The sequence below is a fragment of the Petromyzon marinus genome, unplaced genomic scaffold, assembly GCF_048934315.1.
Source record: "Petromyzon marinus isolate PM22_M1 ecotype Great Lakes invasive population unplaced genomic scaffold, UKy_Petmar_22M1.pri1.0 PM_G_Scaffold_26, whole genome shotgun sequence".
NCBI classification, from domain to species: domain Eukaryota; kingdom Metazoa; phylum Chordata; class Hyperoartia; order Petromyzontiformes; family Petromyzontidae; genus Petromyzon; species Petromyzon marinus.
Window position 1 is genome coordinate 2,327,578 of NW_027422828.1, and position 12,793 is coordinate 2,340,370.

Here is a 12,793-nt window from a genome sequence, read left to right on the forward strand (position 1 = left end):
CTGTATGTAAGTGTCTCAGTGTCTGTATGTAAGTGTCTGTATGTAAGTGTCTCAGTGTCTGTATATAAGTGTCTGTATGTAAGTGTCTGTATGTAAGTGTCTCAGTGTCTGTATGTAAGTGTCTGTATGTAAGTGTCTCAGTGTCTGTATGTAAATGTCTGTATGTAAGTGTCTGTATGTAAGTGTCTTAGTGTCTTATGTAAGTGTCTGTATGTAATTGTCTGTATGTAAGTGTCTTTATGTAAGAGTCTGTATGTAAGTGTCTGTATGTAAGTGTCTGTATGTAAGTGTCTAAGTGTCTGTATGTAAGTGTCTTTATGTAAGTGTCTGTATTTAAGTGTCTGTATGTAAGTGTCTGTATGTAAGTGTCTCAGTGTCTGTATGTAAGTGTCTGTATGTAAGTGTCTGTATGTGTCTGTATGTAAGTGTCTGTATGTAAGTGTCTGTATGTAAGTGTCTGTATGTAAGTGTCTGTATGTAAGTGTCTCAGCGTCTGTATGTGTCTGTATGTAAGTGTCTGTATGTAAGTGTCTGTATTTAAGTGGCTGTATGTAAGTGGCTGTATGTAAGTGTCTGTATGTAAGTGTCTGTATGTAAGTGTCTGTATGTGTCTGTATGTAAGTGTATATGTAAGTGGTTGTATGTAAGTGTCTGTATGTAAGTGTCTATGTAAGTGTCTGTATGTAAGTGCCTGTATGTAAGTGTCTGTATGTAAGTGTCTGTATGTAAGTGTATGTATGTAAGTGTCTCAGTATCTGTATGTAAATGTCTTTATGTAAGTGTCTGTATGTAAGTGTCTGTATGTAAGTCTTAGTGTCTGAATGTCAGTGTGTGTTTGTAAGTGTCTGTATGTAAGTGTCTGTATGTAAGTGTCTGTATTTAAGTGTCTCAGTGTCTGTAAGTAAGTGTCTAAGTAAGTGTCTGTATGTAAGTGTCTCTATGTAAGCGTCTGTATATAAGTGTCTCAGTGTCTGTATGTAAGTGTCTGTATGTAAGTGTCTGTATGTGTCTGTATGTAAGTGTCTGTATGTAAGTGTCTGTATGTAAGTATCTGTATGTAGGTGGCTGTATGTAAGTGTCTGTAAGTGTCTGTATGTAAGTATCTGTATGTAAGTGTCTGTGTGTAAGTTTCTGTATGTAAGTGTCTGTTTGTAAGTGTCTGTTTGTAAGTGTCTGTATGTAAGTGTCTGTATGCAAGTGTCTGTATGTAAGTGTCTCAGCGTCTGTATGTGTCTGTATGTAAGTGTCTGTATGTAAGTGTCTCAGTGTCTGTATGTAAGTGTCTGTATGTAAGCATATGTATGTAAGTGTCTATGTAAGTGTCTCAGTGTCTTTATTTAAGTGTCTGTATGTAAGTGTCTCAGTGTCTGTATGTAAGTGTCTCAGTGTCTGTATGTAAGTGTCTCAGTGTCTGTATGTAAGTGTCTGTATGTAAGTGTCTGTATGTAAGTATCTGTATGTAAGTGTCTGTATGTAAGTGTCTCAGTGTCTGTATGTAAGTGTCTGTATGTAAGTGTCTCAGTGTCTGTATGTAAGTGTCTGTATGTAAGTGTCTGTATGTAAGTGTCTCAGTGTCTGTATGTAAGTGTATGTATGTAAGTGTCTGTATGTAAGTGTCTTAGTGTCTGTATGTAAGTGTCTGTATGTAATTGTCTGTATGTAAGTGTCTTAGTGTCTGTATGTAAGTGTCTGTATGTAATTGTCTGTATGTAAGTGTCTTTATGTAAGAGTCTGTATGTAAGTGTCTGTATGTAAGTGTCTAAGTGTCTGTATGTAAGTGTCTTTATGTAAGAGTCTGTATGTAAGTGTCTGTATGTAAGTGTCTAAGTGTCTGTATGTAAGGGTCTGTATGTAAGTGTCTGTATGTAAGTGTCTGTATTTAAGTGTCTGTATGTAAGTGTTTGTATGTAAGTGTCTGTATGTAAGTGACTCAGTCTCTGTTTGTGTCAGTATGTAAGTGTCTGTATGCAAGTGTCTATGTAAGTGTCTGTATGTAAGTGCCTGTATGTAAGTGTCTGTATGTAAGTGTGTGTATGTAAGTGTCTGTATGTAAGTGTCTGTATGTAAGTATCTCTATGTAAATGTCTGTGTGTAAGTATCTGTATGTAAGTGTCTTAGTGTCTGTATGTAAGTGTCTGTATGTAAGTGTCTGTATGTGTCTGTATGTAAGTGTCTGTATGTAAGTGTCTGTATGTAAGTGTCTGTATGTAAGTGGCTGTATGTAAGTGTCTGTAAGTGTCTGTATGTAAGTATCTGTATGTAAGTGTCTGTATGTAAGTTTCTGTATGTAAGTGTCTCTATGTAAGTATCTGTATGTAAGTGTCTGTATGTCAGTGTCACAGTGTCAGTATGTAACTGTCTGTATGTAAGTGTCTGTATGTAAGTGTCTGTATGTAAGTGTCTGTATGTAAGTGTATGTATGTAAGTGTCTGTATGTAAATGTCTCAGTGTCTGTATGTAAGTGTCTGTATGTAAGCGTCTGTATGTAAGTGTCTCAGTGTCTGTATGTAAGTGTCTGTATGTAAGTGTCTGTATGTAAGTGTATCAGTGTCTGTATGTAAGTGTCTGTATGTAAGCGTCTGTATGTAAGTGTCTATGTAAGTGTCTCAGTGTCTTTATGTAAGTGTTTGTATGTAAGTGTCTCAGTGTCTGTATGTAAGTGTCTCAGTGCCTGTATGTAAGTGTCTGTATGTAAGTGTCTCAGTGTCTGTATGTAATTGTCTGTATGTAAGTGTCTATATGTAAGTGTCTCAGTGTCTGTATGTAAGTGTCTGTATGTAAGTGTCTCAGTGTCTGTATGTAAATGTCTGTTTGTAAGTGTCTGTATGTAAGTGTCTTAGTGTCTGTATGTAGGTGTCTGTATGTAATTGTCTGTATGTAAGTGTCTTTATGTAAGAGTCTGTATGTAAGTGTCTGTATGTAAGTGTCTAAGTGTCTGTATGTAAGTGTCTTTATGTAAGAGTCTGTATGTAAGTGTCTGTATGTAAGTGTCTAAGTGTCTGTATGTAAGGGTCTGTATATAAGTGTCTGTATGTAAGCATATGTATGTAAGTATCTATGTAAGTGTCTCAGTGTCTTTATGTAAGTGTCTGTATGTAAGTGTCTCAGTGTCTGTATGTAAGTGTCTCAGTGTCTGTATGTAAGTGTCTGTATGTAAGTGTCTCAGTGTCCTTATGTAAGTGTCTGTATGTAAGTGTCTGTATGTATGTGTCTGTATGTAAGTGTCTGTATGTAAGTGTCTCAGTGTCTGTATGTAAGTGTCTGTATGTAAGTGTCTCAGTGTCTGTATGTAATTGTCTGTATGTAAGTGTCTGTATGTAAGTGTCTGTATGTAAGTGTCTGTATGTAAGTGTATGTATGTAAGTGTCTCAGTGTCTGTATGTAAGTGTCTCAGTGTCTGTATGTAAGTGTCTGTATGTAAGTGTCTCAGTGTCTGTATATAAGTGTCTGTATGTAAGTGTCTGTATGTAAGTGTCTCAGTGTCTGTATGTAAGTGTCTGTATGTAAGTGTCTCAGTGTCTGTATGTAAATGTCTGTATGTAAGTGTCTGTATGTAAGTGTCTTAGTGTCTTATGTAAGTGTCTGTATGTAATTGTCTGTATGTAAGTGTCTTTATGTAAGAGTCTGTATGTAAGTGTCTGTATGTAAGTGTCTGTATGTAAGTGTCTAAGTGTCTGTATGTAAGTGTCTTTATGTAAGTGTCTGTATTTAAGTGTCTGTATGTAAGTGTCTGTATGTAAGTGTCTCAGTGTCTGTATGTAAGTGTCTGTATGTAAGTGTCTGTATGTGTCTGTATGTAAGTGTCTGTATGTAAGTGTCTGTATGTAAGTGTCTGTATGTAAGTGTCTGTATGTAAGTGTCTCAGCGTCTGTATGTGTCTGTATGTAAGTGTCTGTATGTAAGTGTCTGTATTTAAGTGGCTGTATGTAAGTGGCTGTATGTAAGTGTCTGTACGTAAGTGTCTGTATGTAAGTGTCTGTATGTGTCTGTATGTAAGTGTATATGTAAGTGGTTGTATGTAAGTGTCTGTATGTAAGTGTCTATGTAAGTGTCTGTATGTAAGTGCCTGTATGTAAGTGTCTGTATGTAAGTGTCTGTATGTAAGTGTATGTATGTAAGTGTCTCAGTATCTGTATGTAAATGTCTTTATGTAAGTGTCTGTATGTAAGTGTCTGTATGTAAGTCTTAGTGTCTGAATGTCAGTGTGTGTTTGTAAGTGTCTGTATGTAAGTGTCTGTATGTAAGTGTCTGTATTTAAGTGTCTCAGTGTCTGTAAGTAAGTGTCTAAGTAAGTGTCTGTATGTAAGTGTCTCTATGTAAGCGTCTGTATATAAGTGTCTGTATGTAAGTGTCTGTATGTTAAGTGTTTGTATGTAAGTGTCTGTATGTAAATATCTCAGTGTCTGTATGTAAGTGTCTGTATGTAAGTGTCTGTATGTAAGTGTCTCAGTGTCTGTATGTAAGTGTCTGTATGTAAGTGTCTGTATGTGTCTGTATGTAAGTGTCTGTATGTAAGTGTCTGTATGTAAGTATCTGTATGTAGGTGGCTGTATGTAAGTGTCTGTAAGTGTCTGTATGTAAGTATCTGTATGTAAGTGTCTGTGTGTAAGTTTCTGTATGTAAGTGTCTGTTTGTAAGTGTCTGTTTGTAAGTGTCTGTATGTAAGTGTCTGTATGCAAGTGTCTGTATGTAAGTGTCTCAGCGTCTGTATGTGTCTGTATGTAAGTGTCTGTATGTAAGTGTCTCAGTGTCTGTATGTAAGTGTCTGTATGTAAGCATATGTATGTAAGTGTCTATGTAAGTGTCTCAGTGTCTTTATTTAAGTGTCTGTATGTAAGTGTCTCAGTGTCTGTATGTAAGTGTCTCAGTGTCTGTATGTAAGTGTCTCAGTGTCTGTATGTAAGTGTCTGTATGTAAGTGTCTGTATGTAAGTATCTGTATGTAAGTGTCTGTATGTAAGTGTCTCAGTGTCTGTATGTAAGTGTCTGTATGTAAGTGTCTCAGTGTCTGTATGTAAGTGTCTGTATGTAAGTGTCTGTATGTAAGTGTCTCAGTGTCTGTATGTAAGTGTATGTATGTAAGTGTCTGTATGTAAGTGTCTTAGTGTCTGTATGTAAGTGTCTGTATGTAATTGTCTGTATGTAAGTGTCTTAGTGTCTGTATGTAAGTGTCTGTATGTAATTGTCTGTATGTAAGTGTCTTTATGTAAGAGTCTGTATGTAAGTGTATGTATGTAAGTGTCTAAGTGTCTGTATGTAAGTGTCTTTATGTAAGAGTCTGTATGTAAGTGTCTGTATGTAAGTGTCTAAGTGTCTGTATGTAAGGGTCTGTATGTAAGTGTCTGTATGTAAGTGTCTGTATTTAAGTGTCTGTATGTAAGTGTTTGTATGTAAGTGTCTGTATGTAAGTGACTCAGTCTCTGTTTGTGTCAGTATGTAAGTGTCTGTATGCAAGTGTCTATGTAAGTGTCTGTATGTAAGTGCCTGTATGTAAGTGTCTGTATGTAAGTGTGTGTATGTAAGTGTCTGTATGTAAGTGTCTGTATGTAAGTATCTCTATGTAAATGTCTGTGTGTAAGTATCTGTATGTAAGTGTCTTAGTGTCTGTATGTAAGTGTCTGTATGTAAGTGTCTGTATGTGTCTGTATGTAAGTGTCTGTATGTAAGTGTCTGTATGTAAGTGTCTGTATGTAAGTGGCTGTATGTAAGTGTCTGTAAGTGTCTGTATGTAAGTATCTGTATGTAAGTGTCTGTATGTAAGTTTCTGTATGTAAGTGTCTCTATGTAAGTATCTGTATGTAAGTGTCTGTATGTCAGTGTCACAGTGTCAGTATGTAACTGTCTGTATGTAAGTGTCTGTATGTAAGTGTCTGTATGTAAGTGTCTGTATGTAAGTGTATGTATGTAAGTGTCTGTATGTAAATGTCTCAGTGTCTGTATGTAAGTGTCTGTATGTAAGCGTCTGTATGTAAGTGTCTCAGTGTCTGTATGTAAGTGTCTGTATGTAAGTGTCTGTATGTAAGTGTATCAGTGTCTGTATGTAAGTGTCTGTATGTAAGCGTCTGTATGTAAGTGTCTATGTAAGTGTCTCAGTGTCTTTATGTAAGTGTTTGTATGTAAGTGTCTCAGTGTCTGTATGTAAGTGTCTCAGTGCCTGTATGTAAGTGTCTGTATGTAAGTGTCTCAGTGTCTGTATGTAATTGTCTGTATGTAAGTGTCTATATGTAAGTGTCTCAGTGTCTGTATGTAAGTGTCTGTATGTAAGTGTCTCAGTGTCTGTATGTAAATGTCTGTTTGTAAGTGTCTGTATGTAAGTGTCTTAGTGTCTGTATGTAGGTGTCTGTATGTAATTGTCTGTATGTAAGTGTCTTTATGTAAGAGTCTGTATGTAAGTGTCTGTATGTAAGTGTCTAAGTGTCTGTATGTAAGTGTCTTTATGTAAGAGTCTGTATGTAAGTGTCTGTATGTAAGTGTCTAAGTGTCTGTATGTAAGGGTCTGTATATAAGTGTCTGTATGTAAGCATATGTATGTAAGTATCTATGTAAGTGTCTCAGTGTCTTTATGTAAGTGTCTGTATGTAAGTGTCTCAGTGTCTGTATGTAAGTGTCTCAGTGTCTGTATGTAAGTGTCTGTATGTAAGTGTCTCAGTGTCCGTATGTAAGTGTCTGTATGTAAGTGTCTGTATGTATGTGTCTGTATGTAAGTGTCTGTATGTAAGTGTCTCAGTGTCTGTATGTAAGTGTCTGTATGTAAGTGTCTCAGTGTCTGTATGTAATTGTCTGTATGTAAGTGTCTGTATGTAAGTGTCTGTATGTAAGTGTCTGTATGTAAGTGTATGTATGTAAGTGTCTCAGTGTCTGTATGTAAGTGTCTCAGTGTCTGTATGTAAGTGTCTGTATGTAAGTGTCTCAGTGTCTGTATGTAAGTGTCTCTATGTAAGTGTCTGTATGTAAGTGTCTCAGTGTCTGTATGTAAGTGTCTGTATGTAAGTGTCTCAGTGTCTGTATATAAATGTCTGTATGTAAGTGTCTGTATGTAAGTGTCTTAGTGTCTTATGTAAGTGTCTGTATGTAATTGTCTGTATGTAAGTGTCTTTATGTAAGAGTCTGTATGTAAGTGTCTGTATGTAAGTGTCTGTATGTAAGTGTCTAAGTGTCTGTATGTAAGTGTCTGTATTTAAGTGTCTGTATGTAAGTGTCTGTATGTAAGTGTCTCAGTGTCTGTATGTAAGTGTCTGTATGTAAGTGTCTGTATGTGTCTGTATGTAAGTGTCTGTATGTAAGTGTCTGTATGTAAGTGTCTGTATGTAAGTGTCTGTATGTAAGTGTCTCAGCGTCTGTATGTGTCTGTATGTAAGTGTCTGTATGTAAGTGTCTGTATTTAAGTGGCTGTATGTAAGTGGCTGTATGTAAGTGTCTGTATGTAAGTGTCTGTATGTAAGTGTCTGTATGTGTCTGTATGTAAGTGTATATGTAAGTGGTTGTATGTAAGTGTCTGTATGTAAGTGTCTATGTAAGTGTCTGTATGTAAGTGCCTGTATGTAAGTGTCTGTATGTAAGTGTCTGTATGTAAGTGTATGTATGTAAGTGTCTCAGTATCTGTATGTAAATGTCTTTATGTAAGTGTCTGTATGTAAGTGTCTGTATGTAAGTCTTAGTGTCTGAATGTCAGTGTGTGTTTGTAAGTGTCTGTATGTAAGTGTCTGTATGTAAGTGTCTGTATTTAAGTGTCTCAGTGTCTGTAAGTAAGTGTCTAAGTAAGTGTCTGTATGTAAGTGTCTCTATGTAAGCGTCTGTATATAAGTGTCTGTATGTAAGTGTCTGTATGTTAAGTGTTTGTATGTAAGTGTCTGTATGTAAATATCTCAGTGTCTGTATGTAAGTGTCTGTATGTAAGTGTCTGTATGTAAGTGTCTCAGTGTCTGTATGTAAGTGTCTGTATGTAAGTGTCTGTATGTGTCTGTATGTAAGTGTCTGTATGTAAGTGTCTGTATGTAAGTATCTGTATGTAGGTGGCTGTATGTAAGTGTCTGTATGTAAGTATCTGTATGTAAGTATCTGTATGTAAGTGTCTGTGTGTAAGTTTCTGTATGTAAGTGTCTGTTTGTAAGTGTCTGTTTGTAAGTGTCTGTATGTAAGTGTCTGTATGCAAGTGTCTGTATGTAAGTGTCTCAGCGTCTGTATGTGTCTGTATGTAAGTGTCTGTATGTAAGTGTCTCAGTGTCTGTATGTAAGTGTCTGTATGTAAGCATATGTATGTAAGTGTCTATGTAAGTGTCTCAGTGTCTTTATTTAAGTGTCTGTATGTAAGTGTCTCAGTGTCTGTATGTAAGTGTCTCAGTGTCTGTATGTAAGTGTCTCAGTGTCTGTATGTAAGTGTCTGTATGTAAGTGTCTGTATGTAAGTATCTGTATGTAAGTGTCTGTATGTAAGTGTCTCAGTGTCTGTATGTAAGTGTCTGTATGTAAGTGTCTCAGTGTCTGTATGTAAGTGTCTGTATGTAAGTGTCTGTATGTAAGTGTCTCAATGTCTGTATGTAAGTGTATGTATGTAAGTGTCTGTATGTAAGTGTCTTAGTGTCTGTATGTAAGTGTCTGTATGTAATTGTCTGTATGTAAGTGTCTTAGCGTCTGTATGTAAGTGTCTGTATGTAATTGTCTGTATGTAAGTGTCTTTATGTAAGAGTCTGTATGTAAGTATCTGTATGTAAGTGTCTAAGTGTCTGTATGTAAGTGTCTTTATGTAAGAGTCTGTATGTAAGTGTCTGTATGTAAGTGTCTAAGTGTCTGTATGTAAGGGTCTGTATGTAAGTGTCTGTATGTAAGTGTCTGTATTTAAGTGTCTGTATGTAAGTGTTTGTATGTAAGTGTCTGTATGTAAGTGACTCAGTCTCTGTTTGTGTCAGTATGTAAGTGTCTGTATGTAAGTGTCTATGTAAGTGTCTGTATGTAAGTGCCTGTATGTAAGTGTCTGTATGTAAGTGTGTGTATGTAAGTGTCTGTATGTAAGTGTCTGTATGTAAGTATCTCTATGTAAATGTCTGTGTGTAAGTATCTGTATGTAAGTGTCTTAGTGTCTGTATGTAAGTGTCTGTATGTAAGTGTCTGTATGTGTCTGTATGTAAGTGTCTGTATGTAAGTGTCTGTATGTAATTGTCTGTATGTAAGTGGCTGTATGTAAGTGTCTGTAAGTGTCTGTATGTAAGTATCTGTATGTAAGTGTCTGTATGTAAGTTTCTGTATGTAAGTGTCTCTATGTAAGTATCTGTATGTAAGTGTCTGTATGTCAGTGTCACAGTGTCAGTATGTAACTGTCTGTATGTAAGTGTCTGTATGTAAGTGTCTGTATGTAAGTGTCTGTATGTACGTGTATGTATGTAAGTGTCTGTATGTAAACGTCTCAGTGTCTGTATGTAAGTGTCTGTATGTAAGCGTCTGTATGTAAGTGTCTCAGTGTCTGTATGTAAGTGTCTGTATGTATGTGTCTGTATGTAAGTGTATCAGTGTCTGTATGTAAGTGTCTGTATGTAAGTATCTGTATGTAGGTGGCTGTATGTAAGTGTCTGTAAGTGTCTGTATGTAAGTATCTGTATGTAAGTGTCTGTGTGTAAGTTTCTGTATGTAAGTGTCTGTTTGTAAGTGTCTGTTTGTAAGTGTCTGTATGTAAGTGTCTGTATGCAAGTGTCTGTATGTAAGTGTCTCAGCGTCTGTATGTGTCTGTATGTAAGTGTCTGTATGTAAGTGTCTCAGTGTCTGTATGTAAGTGTCTGTATGTAAGCATATGTATGTAAGTGTCTATGTAAGTGTCTCAGTGTCTTTATTTAAGTGTCTGTATGTAAGTGTCTCAGTGTCTGTATGTAAGTGTCTCAGTGTCTGTATGTAAGTGTCTCAGTGTCTGTATGTAAGTGTCTGTATGTAAGTGTCTGTATGTAAGTATCTGTATGTAAGTGTCTGTATGTAAGTGTCTCAGTGTCTGTATGTAAGTGTCTGTATGTAAGTGTCTCAGTGTCTGTATGTAAGTGTCTGTATGTAAGTGTCTGTATGTAAGTGTCTCAGTGTCTGTATGTAAGTGTATGTATGTAAGTGTCTGTATGTAAGTGTCTTAGTGTCTGTATGTAAGTGTCTGTATGTAATTGTCTGTATGTAAGTGTCTTAGTGTCTGTATGTAAGTGTCTGTATGTAATTGTCTGTATGTAAGTGTCTTTATGTAAGAGTCTGTATGTAAGTGTCTGTATGTAAGTGTCTAAGTGTCTGTATGTAAGTGTCTTTATGTAAGAGTCTGTATGTAAGTGTCTGTATGTAAGTGTCTAAGTGTCTGTATGTAAGGGTCTGTATGTAAGTGTCTGTATGTAAGTGTCTGTATTTAAGTGTCTGTATGTAAGTGTTTGTATGTAAGTGTCTGTATGTAAGTGACTCAGTCTCTGTTTGTGTCAGTATGTAAGTGTCTGTATGTAAGTGTCTATGTAAGTGTCTGTATGTAAGTGCCTGTATGTAAGTGTCTGTATGTAAGTGTGTGTATGTAAGTGTCTGTATGTAAGTGTCTGTATGTAAGTATCTCTATGTAAATGTCTGTGTGTAAGTATCTGTATGTAAGTGTCTTAGTGTCTGTATGTAAGTGTCTGTATGTAAGTGTCTGTATGTGTCTGAATGTAAGTGTCTGTATGTAAGTGTCTGTATGTAAGTGTCTGTATGTAAGTGGCTGTATGTAAGTGTCTGTAAGTGTCTGTATGTAAGTATCTGTATGTAAGTGTCTGTATGTAAGTTTCTGTATGTAAGTGTCTCTATGTAAGTATCTGTATGTAAGTGTCTGTATGTCAGTGTCACAGTGTCAGTATGTAACTGTCTGTATGTAAGTGTCTGTATGTAAGTGTCTGTATGTAAGTGTCTGTATGTAAGTGTATGTATGTAAGTGTCTGTATGTAAATGTCTCAGTGTCTGTATGTAAGTGTCTGTATGTAAGCGTCTGTATGTAAGTGTCTCAGTGTCTGTATGTAAGTGTCTGTATGTAAGTGTCTGTATGTAAGTGTATCAGTGTCTGTATGTAAGTGTCTGTATGTAAGCGTCTGTATGTAAGTGTCTATGTAAGTGTCTCAGTGTCTTTATGTAAGTGTCTGTATGTAAGTGTCTCAGTGTCTGTATGTAAGTGTCTCAGTGCCTGTATGTAAGTGTCTGTATGTAAGTGTCTCAGTGTCTGTATGTAATTGTCTGTATGTAAGTGTCTATATGTAAGTGTCTCAGTGTCTGTATGTAAGTGTCTGTATGTAAGTGTCTCAGTGTCTGTATGTAAATGTCTGTTTGTAAGTGTCTGTATGTAAGTGTCTTAGTGTCTGTATGTAGGTGTCTGTATGTAATTGTCTGTATGTAAGTGTCTTTATGTAAGAGTCTGTATGTAAGTGTCTGTATGTAAGTGTCTAAGTGTCTGTATGTAAGTGTCTTTATGTAAGAGTCTGTATGTAAGTGTCTGTATGTAAGTGTCTAAGTGTCTGTATGTAAGGGTCTGTATATAAGTGTCTGTATGTAAGCATATGTATGTAAGTATCTATGTAAGTGTCTCAGTGTCTTTATGTAAGTGTCTGTATGTAAGTGTCTCAGTGTCTGTATGTAAGTGTCTCAGTGTCTGTATGTAAGTGTCTGTATGTAAGTGTCTCAGTGTCTGTATGTAATTGTCTGTATGTAAGTGTCTGTATGTAAGTGTCTGTATGTAAGTGTCTGTATGTAAGTGTATGTATGTAAGTGTCTCAGTGTCTGTATGTAAGTGTCTCAGTGTCTGTATGTAAGTGTCTGTATGTAAGTTTCTCAGTGTCTGTATGTAAGTGTCTGTATGTAAGTGTCTGTATGTAAGTGTCTCAGTGTCTGTATGTAAGTGTCTGTATGTAAGTGTCTCAGTTTCTGTATGTAAATGTCTGTATGTAAGTGTCTGTATGTAAGTGTCTTAGTGTCTTATGTAAGTGTCTGTATGTAATTGTCTGTATGTAAGTGTCTTTATGTAAGAGTCTGTATGTAAGTGTCTGTATGTAAGTGTCTGTATGTAAGTGTCTAAGTGTCTGTATGTAAGTGTCTTTATGTAAGTGTCTGTATTTAAGTGTCTTTATGTAAGTGTTTGTATGTAAGTGTCTGTATGTAAGTGTCTCAGTGTCTGTTTGTGTCAGTATGTAAGTGTCTGTATGTAAGTGTTTATGTAATTGTCTGTATGTAAGTGCCTGTATGTAAGTGTCTGTATGTAAGTGTGTGTATGTAAGTGTCTGTATGTAAGTGACTGTATGTAAGTATCTCTATGTAAATGTCTGTGTGTAAGTGTCTGTATGTAAGTGTCTTAGTGTCTGTATGTAAGTGTCTGTATGTAAGAGTCTGTATGTAAGCGTCTGTATGTAAGTGTCTCAGTGTCTGTATGTAAGTGTCTGTATGTAAGTGTCTGTATGTAAGTGTATCAGTGTCTGTATGTAAGTGTCTGTATGTAAGCGTCTGTATGTAAGTGTCTATGTAAGTGTCTCAGTGTCTTTATGTAAGTGTCTGTATGTAAGTGTCTCAGTGTCTGTATGTAAGTGTCTCAGTGCCTGTATGTAAGTGTCTGTATGTAAGTGTCTCAGTGTCTGTATGTAATTGTCTGTATGTAAGTGTCTATATGTAAGTGTCTCAGTGTCTGTATGTAAGTGTCTGTATGTAAGTGTCTCAGTGTCTGTATGTAAATGTCTGTTTGTAAGTGTCTGTATGTAAGTGTCTTAGTGTCTGTATGTAGGTGTCTGTATGTAATTGTCTGTATGTAAGTGTCTTTATGTAAGAGTCTGTATGTAAGTG